This window comes from Hyperoodon ampullatus (assembly GCF_949752795.1).
Source record: "Hyperoodon ampullatus genome assembly, chromosome: 3".
Classification (NCBI taxonomy): domain Eukaryota; kingdom Metazoa; phylum Chordata; class Mammalia; order Artiodactyla; family Ziphiidae; genus Hyperoodon; species Hyperoodon ampullatus.
The window spans coordinates 6,277,417-6,297,811 of NC_136916.1; positions in this window are offsets into that span (position 1 = coordinate 6,277,417).

The following is a 20,395-nucleotide window of genomic DNA, read 5'->3' on the forward strand; positions in this document are numbered from 1 at the left end:
AGGTAATCCAGAACTGGAACTCAGGAGATGGAACTTGCCTACAGATATAGACCTTAAGTTATCCCCATGGTTAAATTGTTGGATGTGGATGAGTTTATATGTGGGAGAAAGCATAGATAAGGGAGAGCAGAATTAATGAGGACTAATTTTGTAAATAGCCATAGTGAGTGAGCCAGGAGATTAAAAAAAGAAATTGGAAAGGGGGAAACAATGAGGTAAAGGCAAGACTGCATTATTGTGTCATGGAAACCAACCAGGCGAGGAGTTTCGCAAGAAGAAGCTCAAGACAGAGATAATGAGCAGTCAGGATGTCATGAAATTGATGACGAAGCCATTGGTGACCTCTGCAGGGGTGTTGTCAGAACAATGATGGGGAGGGAAGCCAGATTTCAGGATGCTAAAGAGAATGGGGGATAAGGAATAGAAAACTGAGTTCTAAGATACTGGCAACAAACACAAGGAGAATAAAATGCTAGCTTGAAAATTCAGGACTTCCCTGGTGGTGCAGTGGTTAAGAATCCACCTGCCAATGCAGGGAACACAGGTTTGAGCCCTGGTCAGGGGAGATACCACATGCCACGGAGCGACTAAGCCCGTGTGCCACAACTACTGAGCCTGCGCTCTACAGTCCGTGAGCCACAACTACTGAGCCCGCACGCCACAACTACTGAAGCCCGTGTGCCTAGGTCCCATGCTCCACAAGAGAAGCCACTGCAATGAGAAGCCTGCACAACACAAGGAAGAGTAGCCCCTGCTCGCCGCAACTAGAGAAAGCCCGCACGTAGCAATGAAGACCCAATGCAGTCAAAAATAAATAAATAAAATAAATTTATTTTCAAAAAACAGAAAATTCAAAATGGTCATGCTTTTCTTTTTTTTTCCCCCAAGCCAAGGAAGACTTGAGTTTTTTTCAAAGCAGAAAAGAGAGCAGAAAGAATTGCTGTAGATATCCCCAAAGGGGGGCTCATGGCAGAAAAAGTGAAGATAGAGGGGATTCATTTGAGAAAGAATGTAAGGCACCTCTCCGCTGAAAATAAGCACAAGAGCATAGATCTAGAGGGGGAAAAAATGAGTTTCAGGTGCATAAGGGTACGTTAGCTGTTAGAATGAGAGTGATATGGAGGACATGAAGAATGGTTTGAATCACCACTTGCTCTGTGTACACAGAGTTTAAAAATAATCCAATAAAAGAAGTGAGAACAACAATAAAAGCCTGGTTGAACACAGTGGCATGGCTTTTGAATGATAAACATTCAAAGAAACCACATCATTGTTCATAAACATTTACTGATTTAGCCCGTTACTACTTGCTCATTAATTCACTAAGATTGATGGAGATTAAATTGGGATAGTGAGCTACTGGAAAATTTTACTTCCTGATCCTACGCACTCACACTCAACGTGAGCCAAAGCCCTGGTTGTCAATGGTTACACCACTGTGATTCAGAAGAAAGCTGTTCCACATTAGTAAATTAGATTAAAAACACATTGTTACTTTCAACATTAGCAAAAGCCACATGGTACGTTGCAACAAAGCAGAGGATTAGGGATCATAAAATCTTTCCAAACTAAGCAAGGCAGTAGGAATGGTTAGGACTTACTCACTTGTACCTTGGGACTATGAGAATTGTTCTTACTTAAAAGGAAGAATTAATTCTGAGGAAAGAGAAGAAAGGCACTGCTTATCAGAGAGACCAGAAAGTGAGACATGGGTGAAGTAGAGATAGAGCTCTGTTGGAGAAGCAGGAGGGAAATCTGGTCAAAGTCATAATATGCTGAGGAAAAGAGAAAAGCAATTCAAGAAGCAGGAAATCAGTGGCTGAGAGAGAGGCGAAAGGGACAAGAACTAGAAATCCAGCCATCATTATAAGGTGAAATGTAGGGCAGTTTTCCCACGTGCATTTTTCTCTTTATTAAATAGGGATTGAATTGGAATTTGAACGTAGCTTCTCAGAATAAATCTTGAAATGGGCCCAGCCTTCCTATCCCATTTACAAGGTCAGTGTACTAATATTTCAACAGCACACATTTGCCTTTAATTTAGGATTATTTCAAGCTGGGTCATTACAGAGGAGAGTCTTCCTGTATTCCTGATTCCTTAATGTGACCCATCCCGGAGGGGATATGCGTCTGGACACTTGTAAACAAAGAAAATAACTTGAATCCGTTCTGCTTAGAGCCTAACGACGTGAGATATATGTAGTTTGGATTATGGTAACAGCATGATCATTGGTGTCTAACCCTCCAACCACAGGTTGAACCACAGATAAGACCCCCAAGGGACCCTTTTTCCCATAGCAATTTGACTAGTGTCACAGATATCAGTAGAGTACTTCCTAACAGAACATTACTATGAGGATTCCTTGGTGTCTGGGGACAAGGATGGGCAACTGGAGGGGCTGAAAACATATCACGTGGAATCCACTTAACACTAGAAATCAGTTTCTGTTGAAAGCAACGGCACAAATGGCTCAGGATTTGAGCAGGCACTACACCAAGTAGAAAGTCATCATGATGTCACTCAGACACATGGCAGGTAACAACATTAGGAAAGACACCAGGCACGACTGCATCATGAACCCAGAATGGATGATGGGTCAAAAAGATACCTCAGGAGTGAAAATTTATGGATAGCCAAGAGGAAAGGGCTGGGATAATCCATGTGCTAATTGATTAGAGTTAGAGATATCAGTATACATTCATGTTTATCTGAATGTCTATACACATTGTTACATATGGAAATGTTCATAGATAATGTGTATATACACATGTTAGATTATACACATATATTTCCTTGGTCTGTCATCTGAAAGTCCAGTAGCAATAAGTATACTAGTATCCAGGGCTTCCCTGGTGGTGCAGTGGATGAGAGTCCGCCTGCCGATGCAGGGGACACAGGTTCGTACCCTGGTCCGGGAAGATCCCACGTGCCGCGGAGCGGCTGGGCCTGTGAGGCATGGCCACTGAGCCTGCGCGTCCGGAGCCTGTGCTCCACAACGGGAGAGGCCACAACAGTGAGAGGCCCACGTACCTCAAAAAAAAAAAAACAAAACCCAATTTTGTTAGATTGTATGTGACAGCTGTCATATCAGCGTGCATTTTAAAAAAGACTTATCATGGAATGTTACTCAGCCATAAAAAGAAATGAAATTGAGTTAATTTGTAGTGAGGTGGATGGACCTAGAGTCTGTCATACAGAGTAAGGTAAGTCAGAAAAAGAAAAACAAATACCGTGTGCTAACGCATATATATGGAATCTTAAAAAAAAAAAAAAGGTTCTCAAGAACCTAGGGGCAGGACAGGAATAAAGACGCAGACATAGAGAATGGACTTGAAGACACGGGGAGGGATGAAGTGAGAGAGTGGCATGGACATATATACACTACCAAATGTAAAATAGATAGCTAGTGGGAAGCAGCCGCATAGCACAGGGAGATCAGCTCGGTGCTTTGTGTGCACATAGAGGGGTGGGATACGGAGGGTGGGAGGGAGACGCAAGAGGCAGGAGATATGGTGATATATGTACACATATAGCTGATTCACTTTGTTATACAGCAGAAACTAACACAACATTGTAAAGCAATTATACTCCAATAAAGGTGTTAAAAAGGTTTTTTAAATTAAAAAAATAAAAAAGACATCCAAATTGGTGAATTTTTGTGTAGCCATTTTAATATTGAAGATGGAAGAAAAAAAGCAACATTTTTGGCATATTATGGTTTATTATTTCAAGAAAGGTAAAAATGCAACCAAAATGCAAAAAAAAAAAAAGATTTGTGCAGTGTATGGAGGTGCTGTGACTGATCAAAGATGTCAAAAGTGGTTTGCGAAGTTTCACGCTGGAGATTTCTTGCTGGACGATGCTCCATGGTCAGGTAGACCGGTTGAAGTTGAAAACGATCAAATAGAGACATTAATTGAGAACAATGAATGTTGTACCACGAGGGAGATAGCCAGCATACTCAAAATATCCGTATCAAGTGTTGAAAGTCACTTGCACCAGCTTGGTTATGTTAATCGCTTTGACATTTGGGTTCCATGTAAGTTAAGCGGAAAAAAACCTTCTCGACTGTATTTCCGTGTGTGATTCTCTACTTAAACGATTCTCTACAAAACGAAAACATTCCGTTTTGAAAACAAATTGTGACGAGCAATGAAAAGTGGATACTGTACAATAATGTGGAGCAGAAGATATCGTAGGGCAAGCGACATGAACCACCACCAACCACACCAAAGGCTGGTCTTCATCCAAAGAAGGTGCTGTTTTATATATGGTGGGATTGGAAGGGAGTCCTCTATTATGAGCTCCTTCTGGAAAACCAAACGATTAATTAATCGTAGTTCTGATTCATCTACCACATTCACCAGACATTGCACCTTCGGATTTCCATTTATTTAGGTCTTTACAAAATTCTCTTAATGGAAAAAATTTCAATTCCTTGGAAAACTGTAAAAGGCACCTGGAACAGTTCTTTGCTCAAAAAGATAAAAAGTTTTGGGAAGATGGAATTATGAAGCTGCCTGAAAAATGGCAGATGGTAGTGGGACAAAAGGGTGAATACGTTGTTCAATAAAGTTCTTGGTGAAAATGAAAAATGTGTCTTTTATTTTTACTTAAAAAGTGAAGGTACTTTTGGCCAACCAGATGATAGATAGATAGATAGATAGATAGATAGATAGACAGATAGATGATAGATAGATGGAAGGAAGGAAGTGTCCCAGTAGTGCATAAAATGTAGGAAGTCAGGAAAAACTACATGGTTTGGAGGATTGAGCTCACGTGAATGAAGACAGGTTTTTCAAAACAGGGAAATTATGGGATTGGACACACTTGTGACATAAATACCTAGGATTTGTGGATACAGCAAGATAAGTATCCATTAGCAAGTCTGGATAAGTAAACTGCCTTCTGAAAAGTGAGCTGTTTGTTCAAGTGTGCAATCTGTTGTCCCAGTAGGAGAGCAATTCGCCCACAGAAGCAAACTGTTAGCCTGGATAAATTGGTTGGCAAGAATTTTTTGTAGCAAATAGAACAATAATATGTTGATTTAAGGTTTTATCTTCCTGGAATAAACTGTCAAATCATGTTGACACCAATGGCCCCTATTCTTAGTCCCAAAAGATAAACTGTGTTGATACAGGTTGTATCAATACTCACCTGAACCTGTTTTGCCTTATATCAGGCTGTTCTCGGTAACACTCCTTAATAGACCCTAAAATTAAGAGGTGGTGAATGTGTACTAATGTTTAAGTCTGAGTTTTAATTCAAATTGCCTTGGTTTGTTTAACTTTTCTCCTACAGAAGAGCAGAAAATCTAATGATACCTTGGAACTCTGAGACTGCTGTCTGCTGATACCAGCTGTCAGGCTGCTGTTTCATTAACATGAAGTTTAGTGGGACATATATTTTATACCATATAACATCACAGCCAAAATGGAACACGGAAATACCTGGGCAGATGTTTGGCCTCATAGGGAAGAACTTCATGGGATGCCAGCTCGAGTGAAACTGGAGTTCAATCACTCCATTCTAATGATTCTAGAGAAAACAGGAAAATGGATGGAGAAGGCAGAGAGAATGGTGGGGTTTGGACACCCGTGGCTTGAAAAATAGCCTGAAACTGAATTTTCTTCATTCATGACTTAACAAGGCTACTTAAGGGAATCCTTACAAGTAGAGGTGAAATTGTAACGCAAAGTATGAACTGTTTAAGACAAAAAGAATACAACTAGTCCTAGTCTCTTGAATACCATACTGGACTGTAGAGAGAAGATTTTCCATTTTAAGCAACTTTGCAGGCACTTGAAGGCACTGGTTTATTCCATTGATACTGGCACGTCTTTTAATCTCATGGTACTTCACCCTGGCCCCCAATTCCCCAAAACTGTTCCATCCAAAAGTTACTATTTATTCTCCACCAGAAGTAGAGTTGCTCACCTGCTATTTCTAAAACTACTATTAATAGAACCCCCAAAGCACTCCTGTCTGCTGAACAAATCACGGAAATAGTAACATACTGCAATCTGCTGTGGAAACTTGTCAATTAAAATAATGGATCTTTAGTCGCAAATCGTTATCACAGTTTGACTTTACAGTGAATGGATGAAGTATGGTAAGGGTAAAGGAAGGGCAATGACAAAGAAAAACATACTAAATGATTTCAGAATTGGATGGTTTTCATAGAGCATGCAGGTGACTGTGAAGTTGAGACTGGCTTGATGGGTATTAACTTGTAGGACTGACAAGGAAACCTGGAAATTCTAAAGCTTCTTAGTATTTTTTTCTTTTCTTTCTTTCTTTTTTTTTTTTTTTTTTTTTTTTGCGGTACGCGGGCCTCTCACTGTTGTGGCCTCTCCCGTTGCAGAGCACAGGCTCCGGACACGCAGGCTCAGCGGCCACGGCTCACGGGCCCAGCTGCTCCGTGGCATGTGGGATCTTCCCGGACCGGGCACGAACCCGTGTCCCCTGCATCGGCAGGCGGACTCTTAACCACTGCGCTATAAGGGAAGCCCTATTTTTTTCTTTTTTAAATAAATATATAGAAGTACAACGAACAAACTTTTACATATGTTAGGTGTAAGTGTGGATATGGATCAAAGTTCACAAAACAAATATGTCAGTGTCACCTGCACCCAGTAAAGTCAAAGAAAAGTAAGTGACCTTCAAGCCCTCAGCTTCCTCCCCTCCATTCCCCAAAAGCCCAATTGTATTTCTGTCTTCTATTGCCATTAATGATTGCTTCTTGCTTTTCTGCTTCCTGTATACAGAATCATATCATACTTACTCTTTTGTGCCTGGTTTGTTTTGCTCAATATTACATCTGGTGGGACTTCTCTATATTGTCATTTATAGTTGTAGTGTATTCATTCTCATTGTTGTGTAGTGTCACATCTTGTGAATATACCACAATGTACCCATCCAACTGTTGATGGACATTTGAGTGGTTTATAGTGTTTGGCTATTAGAAAATCAGGCTGCTATGAAAATTCCAATACATGTCTTTTGTTGAACAAATACATAGTCTTCTCTGTTGGGTATTTTGCTAGAAGTCGAAGTGGTGTCTCATGGGGGCACGTGCACAAAGCTTCAGTAGATTCTGCCAGTAGCCTTCCAATCTGATCATGCCAGTTTACACTCCTACCAATAGAATATGAAGTTCCAGTTGCTTCATATCCTTACAAATACCTGGTATTTTCTGTCCTTTTTTCATATCGTCTTGTTTTTATATGTAATTTCTCCAGTCATGTCTAGAATTTTAGCCTTCCCTTCACACACATAGTTAGGATACATAGTTCTTGAAGACCTCAGTGTGGTCAAGGGCCTCTAAGTCAAACAGAGGGACCCAGATATAACGGTGGGACAGTGTCAAAATTCTATAGTGTAAAAGTAGGTAACTTCCAGGAGGCTAAGCCTTTTCTCCTTGTCATGAAACTGAATATTCCCATTACAGAATATTTTTGGTCATGAAGTATGAGCAAAAATTATCTTAAAAAGGAAGTTTATATCCAGAGGCTAAATGTCAAAGACCATTGCCTTTTAACTCAAGCACATATGTGCATCTATGGTGTTTTTTCACAAGGCTATATTGCTTTTTCTGTTATGGGATTATGTACACACACTTTTAAGTGGTAACATCCTAGATTAGCTCAGTATTTCTTTTGTTTCATTTGTTCATCTTTACATCTCTCATTTAGTTATTCATCAATTTGTTTAATTCTTCATTATGTGACTTCCCCACTAGAATACATTTCATAAGGGGTGAAAATGTGTCTTACTTATTCACGTTTCTATATCCAGAACCTTGATCTATCTCTGGCACAGAGTAGGTACTCAATAAACATTTTGGTGGAAAAGAATGAATGACCACTAACAAGAGTTTCATGAGCACATATAAGGATGAAGAATGATGTAGTTTTTAAATTATTAAAATGAAAACTTTTGGGCTTCCCTGGTGGCGCAGTGGTTAAGAATCTGCCTGCCAATGCAGGAGACACGGGTTTGAGCCCTGGTCCAGGAAGATCCCACATGCCGTGGAGCTACTGACCCTGTGTGCCATAACTACTGAGCCTGCATGCCTAGAGCCCGTGCTCCACAACAAGAGAAGCCACTGCAATGAGAAGCCCATGCACCGCAACCAAGAGTAGCCCCCGCTCGCTACAACTAGACAACTAGAGAAAGCCCGTGAGCAGCAATGAAGACCCAACGCAGCCAAAAATAAAATAAATAAAATAAGTAAATTTAAAAGAAAAAGAAAAGTTTTTTATTTAAAGCAACTTAATCTGATGGGAACTAGCTTACGTTTAACAATTTAAGACTATTCCCTTTATGGCAACATTTTGCAAGTCCATAGCCAAAACAGGTCTGTAGCCAGTCTCGTGAAAAGTTGGAAAAGCTGGCACTTCAAGACTGAGGAAGGTAGACAGAATTACAAGAGCAAATTCTCAATGTTCCTTCCTGTCTTATTGCAAGTTATAATATTTCCTATTTCTTGTGTCTTAAGTAATTCATCTGTACTATTTAAGTGTCTAATACTGTCTTCTAGTCATGGGGAAAGCTAGTATTTTAATCCATAAAGCAGCTGCTACCTTTTGTCACTGTTTTTAGTTCTTATGAGTATTAAGTTTAGATATAAAATGCCAAAGTATTATTGCATGCATTTTCATTTACAGTTATACGACTGTGAGACTTAAAGAAGTCAGGTAATTTATCCGTCTATTTCCGGGTATTTAACGACTCCAGACACATAGCTCTCTACTAAATTCTTAAAATTTCCATGAAATGAAATAAAATAACATTAGTTATTTTATACTTCTTTTGGTATCACACTGAAGTCTCATACCCCTAGGCTTTACCAACCTTTTTTATGCCTTATCCTTTCTTGTGATATTATAGTTTGAGTTTATTCCTAGCTCAGAAAAACGCTTTCCCTTTTGAGTTTAAAAAAATCAAATGGCCTTTCTTTTCCTTGTTGCTCTGTGAAGAGGCCGCTCTCTCGGATGCAAAGGCACACTGCCCTGTCTCGTACAGTTAGGCTGGTTGCATCTCTAATTTGCATGGTAACTAACGTAAAGGTGATGCTGTTGTTTGCGCCCACAAGAATAGCAAATGTAGAGGTGTTGGAAACACTGTCATACTTGTCGGAGGACGTCTCCGTCAGCATTTTTCAGAAGAAGGTAACAGCAGGAGGTTTTTATAATGTAACTTTAATTATAATGGCCAGACACCCTGGCATTGGCTGAGGATCTGTTCAGGTTACACCTGCCAAGGATAATTTGAAATGCCTCAAGACATGTGTCTCATAAGTGGTGTCACTCCCTACAGGTGCTAGCCAGCAGTTCTTTCTTTTTTTCCCCTGTCCCTGGTCTTTGTTCACCCTTGGTCTGGCTACTCAAATACATAGCAACTTGAAGGAAAATGAAGAGCTGTAATCAATGAGGTGAGATTAACAAGGCACTCAGCAAAACCACCATATCTGTGACACAGCTAAATACCTCCAGTTTTCAAGCTGTGGTTTGGAAATCTAAATTAAAAAAGCACAAACAAAATGGGTCATTTCTCACCTTCCAATATTATTTGTGGAGCTTTATATTTTGAACATGACCTTCAAAAAGACAGATCATGAAACCTCTGCAAACCAACCAGCAGATGGCAATATATAGGCTTCCCTGAGGCTTTCTGATTGTTCTATAGCAGAGACTGTTAAATTTGTAATTTAGTTTGGCCAGGAAAGTTCAGGGGTAAAGAAATATTTAAGCCAAAGTAGAGCAAGCAAATTTTATCTATTTTATAATTTTTTGCAGGTAATTTTATATTTTCTCTAATCCTTAGGGATTATATTTTAGATAATCGTCACCAGGATTTCTAGTTCTCAATTTTTAGCCTAACTCCTTGGAACGCAGTTGACTAGAAAGTTAAACTGGGGAGTCTTTAAGCACTTTGAGCAGATTACCATATTTAGGGCTTTGTTAACAACAACAAACATTTAAGACATTGTTAAACTTCTGGATAAATTTATTTCATACACTCCCTGACACTCATATAATCTACTTGTCTGTAAAACATTTCCAAAGGAGATTTTCAAAATATTGCAGAATTTTACACTAATACTCTGGTAAGAGGAATAAATGGTTGTCTGTTGCAAGAGATGGGTTATTTCAGTGGAAGGATTAATGAAAGCAAATGTCTATGCTGCCAGGCAACTGAAAGGCTAAACACCGATCTTCACTCTTCAAACTCACGGTCTAATCACAAAAAATGAGAAGAGTTACAGTATCTCCTTTTCTTCTCTTCACTGAACACTGAAGGCACCTGTCCGTAATTAGATAGGGGGCGGGGAGGAAACTGACAAACTTCATTATCCTAAGTTGGTAATTCTCATGTTAGTCTGCCTCAGAACACGAAATGAAAAGTGTTGAGCCCAACGCTGGATATCGTACAGCTATTTCTTTAATGGAATTATAATCTGCTAATATTAATTATCAGCCAGTACAGGAAATCTAATATAAAGCATTATTATAGTGTTGTTTTTCTCCTGATATATTTGCTGATTCATAAACACCAGGGAAGCGAGGGGATATTGGAATCAGTGGCAGACGAATGATGGATGAATCATAAATTGGATTGTGTGTTGGTTTATTTAATTAGTTTATTAGAGTTCTCTGGAAACATCCAGGCACTGTGTAAAATTAATATATACAAGAATATTTAGCTGTCCAATTAGGAAAACATAAATTAGTCATATCATGTATGCTGTAAAAAACCACAACTGTCAAAATAAATTAAACAAATGAAGGGCTAATAAAAATAAATGTTTGGCATGTGTTCTGAATGCCCTGCACATGAAGGCAGTGAAGAAGCCTGAGGTTTTTGTTTTTTCTAATTAATTTATTTTTATTTATTATTTTTGGCTGCGTCGGTTCTTCGTTGCTGCACGCGGGCTTTCTCTAGTTGCAGCAAGCATGTGCTACTCTGTTGCGGTGCGCGGGCTTCTCACTGCAGTGGCTTCTCTTGTTGTGGAGCATGGGCTCTAGGTGTGTGGGCTTCAGTAGCTGTGGCTTGCGAGCTCTAGAGTGCAAGCTCAGTAGTTGTGGCGCATGGGCTTAGCTGCTCTGTGGCATGTGGGATCTTCTCAGACCAGGCATGGAACCACTGCACCGCCAGGAAAGCTCAGCCTGAGTTTATAAAGAAGGCAACTTCTTCCAAATGATCTTGGTTATTTGGAAGAGTCAACTTCACCTATCTCTTTTTTATTTAGTTTACTTATGTACTGACTGATTGATTGGCTGATGACTGTCAGGTGGTCTTTCCAATAGCAGAATTTATGAAATTTCTTATTTTCTTTTATACCTAAAATTTTATCACAGAACTAGAAAAACCATTAGAACATATCCCTTTCTTCCATACTTATTTTTTTAGAAGATAATTCTACTTGGGTTGATCATTTGTTTCGTACCTGTCTGCCTTGAAGATCACAACCCACTGGTTGAACATGGATCGCCATTGTATGAGCAGTAACTGTAGTTAAAAGAAAACTTAATTCACCTTAGAATCTACTTTATCATGAGCTCTATGGATTCTGAAATGTGCTTTTCCCATCCAATAGTCAAAAATATTTTCTTAGTCTTTTCACTTTATCAATAAATCATTGAACATAAAAAATTACAGACTCTGGACTGAAAGAAAAGAGTAAGTTAATTCGGTGACTTATGTAGCAAGTTTAGGATTTAGCTGTTTTAAAACCAATAGGCTTGTGATAATTATCAGTTAATATTAAAAATGAAGTGACTATCCCTCAGTCAAAAGAGGCTTTAGATTTTAACACAATCTTTGTTCCCAATTATCTCTGAAACCTAAATAACTAATTGTGAATTCTCATTTGCAAATCTAGGATCATATGATTTTCTTAGGCCTAGAAATATCTGTTACTGGTTGTACCACCCTGTAGATAGAATTTGTGTATAAAGCAGAACAGGTGCTGACTATTCAGAACTAGGTGAACTCACTGCAAGTTTCTGGCAAAGGAACAACAAGAAACCAGTGAATTAAATGAAAACATTGTCAGGCATTTATGAGCCCTTTGAAAGCACACACACACACACACGAATGGCTAAGAACACTCAGGCTGTTGTAGTGTTCTAGTTATCCAATAACAGTATTGAGGGCAGAATTTAGTCCTGTGGACAGCTCAGGAAAATCTCATCTGAATCCCTAACTACCAACCCACCTAACTGCAAAGCCAGCAGTAGATAGCTTTATTTTCATTTACCTAAATGTTTAGCTATTTCTTTGCTCTTTCTGTGCATTCTTTTTTTGCATTTCAGATCTGGCTTCTGGAATTTTTGAGGTACATACTTTAGCAGTTCCATTAAATAAGGTTTATTGGTAGTGAGTCTGCTTTTGTCTGCCTGAAATATCTTTATTCAGCATTGCCCTGGGTTGATAGTTTAGCTGCAACAGAATTCTTTTTTTTTTTTACTTACTTGACACATTTATATTGCCATGTGATTGCCATTGTAGCATTAGCTAACACCTCTATTGCATCACAGAATTATCATTTCTTCTAGTGGTGGGAATAATTAAGATCTACACTTGGGCTCCCCTGGTGGCACAGTGGTTAAGAATCCATCTGCCAATGCAGGGGACACGGGTTCGAGCCCTGGTCCAGGAAGATCTCGCATGCCGCACAGCGGCTAAGCCCGTGCAGCACAACTACTGAGCCTGCGTGCCACAACTACTAAAGCCCGCGTGCCTAGGACCATTTTTAGAAAAACCTCTTGTTTTATTCTTCCTCATGATTGCTTTGGCTATTTCGGGTCTTTTATGTTTCCATAAAAAATTGTAGGATTATTTTTTTTTCTATTTCTGTGAAGAATGCATTGGAATTTTGATAGAGATTTCACTGAGTCTGTGAATTGCTTTGGGTAGCATGGACCTTTTAACAATCCATAAACATAAAATGTGCTTCCATTTGTTTGTATCTTTTTTGATTTCTTTCAACAAAGTCTTGTACTTTATATTGTACAGATCTTTCAATTCCTTGGATAGATTTATTCCTTTTTACTGTTTTTGATGTGATTGTGAACGAGGTAGTTTTTTTGTTTTTTGTTCTTTTATAAATGTATTTATTTATTTTTGGCTGAGTTGGGTCTTCAGTGAGGTGCACGGGCTTCTCATTGCGGTGGCTTCTCTTGTGGAGCACGGACAGTAGGGGCACGGGCTTCAGTAGTTGTGGCACATGGGCTCAGTAGTTGTGGCTCATGGGCTCTAGAGCTCAGGCTCAGTAGTTGTGGCTCACGGGCTTTGTTGCTTCATGGCATGTGGGATCTTCCCAGACCAGGGCTCAAACCCGTGTGCCCTGCATTGGCAGGTGGATTCTTAACCACTGCACCACCAGGGAAGTCCCGAGTGAGGTAGTTTTATTTTTCAGATGTTTCATTCTTAGTGTATAGAAATGTAACTGATTTCTATGTATTGATTTTTATACCCTGCAGCTTTACTGAATTCACTGATTAGAGCCAACAGTTTTTTATTTGAGTCTTTGGGATTTTTGATACCTAAGATCAAGTCATTTGCAATTAACCACAAATTTACTTATTTTTTTTAATTTGGATGACTTTTGTATGTTTTGATTGTTTTAGCTAGGACTTTCAGTACTATGTTAAATAAGAATTGTTAGTGTGGGTACCGTTGTCTTGTTCCTGATCTTAAAGGAAAAGCTATCCATTTTTCTCCATTGAGTATCATGTTAGCTGTGTGTTTGTCATGTACGGCCTTTCATATGTGAGGGTATGTTCTTCTGTATCCAAAGTACTGAGCGTTCTTATCATGAAAAGATAATGTATTTTGTCGAATGCTTTTTCTGCATTTATTGAGATGACCGTGTATTTTTTACCTTTCATTCTATTAATGTGTATATTACATTTATTAATTTGTATATGTTGAATCATCCCTGCATCCCAGGGACAAATCCTGCTTTTAATGAGTTCTTCATTTTAGTTTGCTAATATTTTGTTGAGAATTTTTACATCTCTGTTCATCAGGGATATTTGTTTATAGTTTCCTTTTCTAGTATTGTCCTTATCTGGATTTGATATCAGAGTAATACTGGCCTCATAGAATGGGTTTGGAAGTGTTTCCTCCTCTTCATTTTTTTTTGGAAGAGATTGAGAAGCATTGACATTATATCTTCTTTAAATGTTTAATCGAACTCACTAGTGAAGCCTTTTGGCCCTTGGGTTTTCTATGTTGGGGCATTTTTGATTACCGATTCCATCTCCTTACTCATTATTGATTTGTTTGGACTTGCTGTTTCTTCCTGGTTCAGTCTTGGTAGTTTCTATGATTCTAGGAACTTATCTACTTCTTCTAGTTTATCTAATTTGTTGTTGTATAATTGTGCATAGCAATCTCTTATGATTCTTTGTATTTCTGTAGTGTCAGTTGTGATTTCTCTTTTTTCATATCTGATTTTATTTTTCTTCTCTTTTTATTCTTAGTCTTTCTAAAGGTTTGTCAATATTTTTTATCTGTTCAAAAAAACAGCTCTTGGTTTCATTGACCTTTCCTATTTTTCTGGTCTCTATTTCATTTATTTCTACTCTGATCTTTATTATTTTGTTCCTTCTGCTGACTTTGTTCTTTTTCTTAATTTGTTCTTCTTTTCCTAGTTCCTTGAGGTGTAAAGTTAAATTGCTTATATGCAATCTTTCTAGTTTCTTATTATGTACAATTATCACTCTAAACTTCCTTCTCCAACTGCTTTTGCAGCATCACATAGGTTTTGGTATGTTATGTTTCCATTGTCATTTGTTTTGAGATATTCTTTGCTTTCCCTTTTAATTTCTTCCTTGACCCATTGTTTGTTCAGAAATGTGTTTCTTCGTTTCCACATATTTGTAGATTTTTGAACTCTCTGCATGCTGTTGATTTCTAGTTTCATACCTCTGTGTTCAGAAAAGATACTTGGTATTATTTCAGTCTTCTTAAATTTCTAAGGCTTGCTTTGTGTCATATCATATGATTGATCTTTGAGAATGGAACAAAATTCGAATTCAAAGTTATTTTCAATCAAAATTTTGTTAATATCAGTCACTACTTCAGTATTTTGTGGTTGCTCTGTGTGTGTATGTGTATATGTATATGTGTGCGTATATTTTTTTTTCTAGAAGTTCAATTTATAATATTTCTTTCACACTGTTGGTCACATTTTATAGTTCTTGATCCTTGTACAAATTTTGGATTACCTCTTTTTTCTTTAAACTTGTAGTAATTATTATTATTCCTGGGTATGGCAATTCTAGTACCTGACATCCCTGGGGTTCTAATTATGACTTTTTGTTATTCCTGCAGATTTTTGGTCAACCTCATTAACTTCTTTCAGTATTTACTCATTTTAGATTGGGAGATTAAATTTGGCTTATCTCAATCTTTGAACATATGAAGGGGCCTGGCATCTGGATGCTTTCTTTTTAAGAGATTATATGTGTCCTTCTGTTAGACTTCCATGGCACCATAATCCAAAATTAATTTCTTGGTTTTATCTACTCCAGGCCACCCAAGTAATACCAGTAGCTAGGTATTATATAACCCCTTCTTTGATTAAAGTGTAGCTTTTGGTGTCCCAAGCTTTATGTGAAGATCTCAGTTCTATTTTCTCAAGGTTTTGTCTCTTATTCCTTCTCAACTATTAAAATCTTAGTAAGCAAATGTCTTTAGGGTGGCACTCACTTTTTATTTTATAGAGATAAAATTCACATACCTTAGAATTCATCTTGCTACAGTATAAAATTCAGTGCAATTTAGTATATTCATAAGGCTGTGAAACTATAACCACCATATGATTCCAGGACATGTTAATCACCCTAAAAAGAAACCCATGCCCTCTTCCCTCAGCTGATGAAAACCACTAATCTGCTTTCTGTCTCTGGGGATTTGCCATTTCTACACATATCATATAAAATGAATTACACAATTGGAGGCTTTGTGTCTGGCTCTTTTCACTTAGCATAGTGGGTTTTTTTTAAATTTTATTAATTTATTTATTTATGGCTGTGTTGAGTCTTTGTTTCTGTGCAAGGGCTTTCTCTAGTTGTGGCAGGCGGGGGCCACTCTTCATTACGGTGCGCAGGCCTCTCACTATCGCAGCCTCTCTTGTTGCGAAGCACAGGCTCCAGGCGCGCAGGCTCAGTAATTGCGGCTCACGGGCCCAGTTGCTCCGTGGCATGTGGTATCTACCCAGACCAGGGCTCGAACCCGTGCCCCCTGCATTGGCAGGTGGATTCTCAACCACTGCGCCACCAGGGAAGCCCCCCCCCCTTTTTTTTACATCTTTATTGGAGTATAATTGCTTTACAATGTGTGTTAGTTTCTGCTTTATAACAAAGTGAATCAGTTATACATATACGTATGTTCCCATATCTCCTCCCTCTTGTGTCTCCCTCCCTCCCACCCTCCCTAGGTGGTCACAAACCACCGAGTTGATCTCCCTGTGCTATGTGGCTGCTTCCCACTAGCTATCTATTTTACGTTTGGTAGTGTATCTATGTCCAAGCCTCTCTCTCACTTTGTCCCAGCTTACCCTTCCCCCTCCGCATATCCTCAAGTCCATTCTCTAGTAGGTCTGTGTCTTTATTCCTGTCTTACCCCTAGGTTCTTCATGACATTTTTTTTTCTTAGTTTCCATATATATGTGTTAGCATACGGTATTTGTTTTTCTCTTTCTGACTTACTTCACTCTGTATGACAGACTCTAGGTCCATCCACCTCACTACAAATATCTCAATTTCGTTTCTTTTTATGGCTGAGTAATATTCCATTGTATATATGTGCCACATCTTCTTTATCCATTCATCCAATGATGGACAGTTAGGTTGCTTCTATCTCCTGGCTATTGTAAATAGAGCTGCAATGAACATTTTGGTACATGACTCTTTTTGAATTATGGTTTTCTCAGGGTATATGCCCAGTAGTGGGATTGCTGGGTCTTATGGTAGTTCTATTTGTAGTTTTTTAAGGAACCTCCATACTGTTCTCCATAGTGGCTGTATCAATTTACATTCCCACCAGCAGTGCAAGAGTGTTCCCTTTTCTCCACACCCTCTCCAGCATTTATTGTTTCTAGATTTTTTAATCATGGCCATTCTGACTGGTGTGAGATAATATCTCATTGTAGTTTTGATTTGCATTTCTCTAATGATTAATGATGTTGAGCATTCTCTACATAGAGAATCCTAAAGATGCTACCAGAAAACTACTAGAGCTAATCAATGGATTTGGTAAGTAGCAGGATACAAAATTAATGCACAGAAATCTCTGGCATTCCTATACACTAATGATGAAAAATCTGAAAGTGAAATTAAGAAAACACTCCCATTTACCATTGCAACAAAAGGAATAAAATATCTAGGAATAAACCTACCGAAGGAGACAAAAGACCTGTATGCAGAAATTTATAAGGCACTGATGAAAGAAATTAAAGATGATACAAATAGATGGAGAGACATACCATGTTCTTGGACTGGAAGAATCAACATTGTGAAAATGACTCTACTACCCAAAGCAATCTACAGACTCAGTGCAATCCCTATCAAACTACCACTGGCATTTTTCACAGAACTAGAACAAAAAATTTCACAATTTGTATGGAAACACAAAAGACCCCGAATAGCCAAAGCAATCTTGAGAACGAAAAATGGAGCTGGAGGAATCAGGCTCCCTGACTTCAGACTATACTACAAAGCTACAGTAATCAAGACAGTATGGTACTGGCACAAAAACAGAAATATAGATCAAGGGAACAGGAGAGAAAGCCCAGAGATAAACCCACACACATATGGTCACCTTATCTTTGATAAAGGAGGCAAGAATATACAGTGGAGAAAAGACATCCTCTTCAATAAGTGGTGCTGGGAAAACTGAACAGGTACATGTAAAAGTATGAAATTAGAACACTCCCTAACACCATACACAAAAATAAACTCAAAATGGATTGCAGACCTAAATGTAAGGCCAGAGAATATCAAACTCTTAGAGGAAAACATAGGCAGAATACTCTATGACATAAATCACAGCAAGATCCTTTTTGACCCACCTCCTAGAGAAATGGAAATAAAAACAAAAATAAACAAATGGGACCTGATGAAACTTCAAAGCTTTTGCACAACAAAGGAAACCATAAAGAAGACCAAAAGACAACCCTCAGAATGGGAGAAAATATTTGCAGATGAAGCAACTGACAAAGGATTAATCTCCAAGATTTACAAGAAGTTCATGCAGCTCAATAACAAAAAACCAAACAACCCAATCCAAAAATGGGCAGAACACCTAAATAGACATTTATCCAAAGAAGATATACAGATTACCAACAAACACATGAAAGTATGCTCAGCATAATGTTTTTGAGATTCATCCCTGTTGTAGCATGTATCAGTACTGCGTTCCTTTTTTATGGCTGACTAATATTTCCTTGTGTGGATGCATCATATACTGTTTATTCATTCATCAGCTCATGGTCATTTTGGTTGTTTCCACTTTTACACTATTATTAATAATGTTGCTATACATATTCATGTACAAGTTTTTTTGTGGACTTTTTTTTTCTTTTTTTTTTTTGCATTTCTCTTTGGTCTGTATCTAGGGTTGACATTGCTGGGTCATATGATAACTCTATCTTTAACATTTCAAAGAAACACCAAACTGTTCTACAAAGGAGTTGTGCCATTTTACATTCCCACCAGCAATGTAGTAAGTATAAATCTCTCCACATCCTTGCATACAGTTTCCGTTATTTGTCTTTTTTATTATTGCCACTTTAGTGAGTATGAAATGGTGTCTCGTTGTGGTTTTGATTTTCATTTTCCAGTGACTAGTGATATCGAGCATCTTTTCATATACTTATTGGCCATTTGTATATCATCTTTGGAGAAATGTCTATTCAAATCTTTGGCTCATTTTTAAATAAAATTGTCTTTTTATTGTTGAGTTTTAAGTCAAGCCTTTGTCAGATATATAATTTGCAAATATTTTCTCCCATTATGTGGGTTGTCTTTTCCCTTCCCCTTTAGTGTCCTTTGAAAATAGAAAGATTTTAATTTTCATGAAGTCCATTTTCTTTGGTTACTTATACTTGTCATATTTAAGAAACCACTGGGCTACTTCTTCACTTGCCAACTATGTTTTTAGGTCCTTCTTTAATTTTGATCTTTGGAGATTTCTCTTACATTTGTGCAGGCTCAGGCATGTATTTAATAGGAGTTTTGTTGTATTTTTTCCATTGCTAGATATTTTTTAGTGGGAGGGATTATCAAAACATCTGGTACACCTTATTTTCAGAAATGGGTATGACAATTTCTACTACCTTGATGTATGGAGTCAGTAAAACACATGCCAAAGAACACTTTCTTGGGAACCGAGGAGACCTGAATTCAGATTTTGTTTCTACTACTTAATATGCCTTTGAGGATGTTAATTAATGTCTCAGTCTGAATATCCTCATGTTAAAATAGAGCTAATAATAATAATACCTAATTCATACAGTTTTTGTGAGGATAAAACAAGATAATACATGTAGCTGGAACATTCTAAGAACTCAGTAAATATTGTGTAGCTATATCATTATTAATAATAAAGTTCTCTTCAGAGTGTCTTTAGAAACTGAATGTGTCAGCTATTTACCCGTTTCTTTTAGTAAGAGTAAAATATTTTGACAATGCTACATTTTCCTGAGTGGTAATTTATTGAGCACTACTGTATTTTAAAATTTTTTTTATTGAAATATAGTTGATTTACAATGTTGTGTTAGTTTCAGGTGTACAGTAAAGTGATTCAGTTATGCGTGTATATATTCTTTTTTTACATTCTCTTCCATTACAGGTTATTACAAGATATTGAGTATAGTTCCCTGTGCTCTACAGTAGGTCCTTGTTGGTTATCTGCTTTATATTACAGTAGTGTGTATATTTTAGTCTCAAACTCTTAATTTGTTCCTTCCCCACTCCCCTTTGGTAACCATAAGTTTGTTTTCTATGTCTGTGAATCTCCTTCTGTTTTGTAAATAAGTTCTTTTTTTTTTTAGATTCCACATATAAGTGATATCATATGATATTTATCTTTCTCTGCCTGGCTTACTTCACTTAGTATGATCATCTCTAGGTCCACTACTGTATTTATTAACTTGTTTTATAAAGTATGACACTGAGGCTGAGGGAGACATAATAGACTGATGAGATTCACAAAATCAGTAAGTAGTAGAACTAAGATTTGAACCCACCTTATCTGACTCTGAGATACATATCCATTTTTACTAAATCCAAGAATCTCTTAAATCTAATTTCTCATCCTATGTAATTATTCTCCACACTTCTGATTCCATTATGTGTGATGATTTCTCTCTGAGTC